Source organism: Penaeus monodon, chromosome 19 (assembly GCF_015228065.2).
Source record: "Penaeus monodon isolate SGIC_2016 chromosome 19, NSTDA_Pmon_1, whole genome shotgun sequence".
NCBI lineage: Eukaryota > Metazoa > Arthropoda > Malacostraca > Decapoda > Penaeidae > Penaeus > Penaeus monodon.
In genome coordinates, this window is record NC_051404.1 from 3,953,688 (window position 1) to 3,953,921 (window position 234).

Genomic DNA, 234 nt, shown 5'->3' on the forward strand with positions numbered 1-234 from the left:
ATAAAATGCTTATGCAATACTTAAAGAATAAAACTACTATTAGCTCTTAATATAAAGGGACTGGGTGATGTTTATGAATCCAGAGTGATCCTTGCTGGCTATGCCTTTTATTGTAATTAAAATGGTTCACATTTTTGTCATGACGAATAGTTATCTAAGTCAATAAATAACTGATTTATTCCATCCCAAAAATGATGTTTCTTATAATACCACAAAACAACTTATTCAAAAATT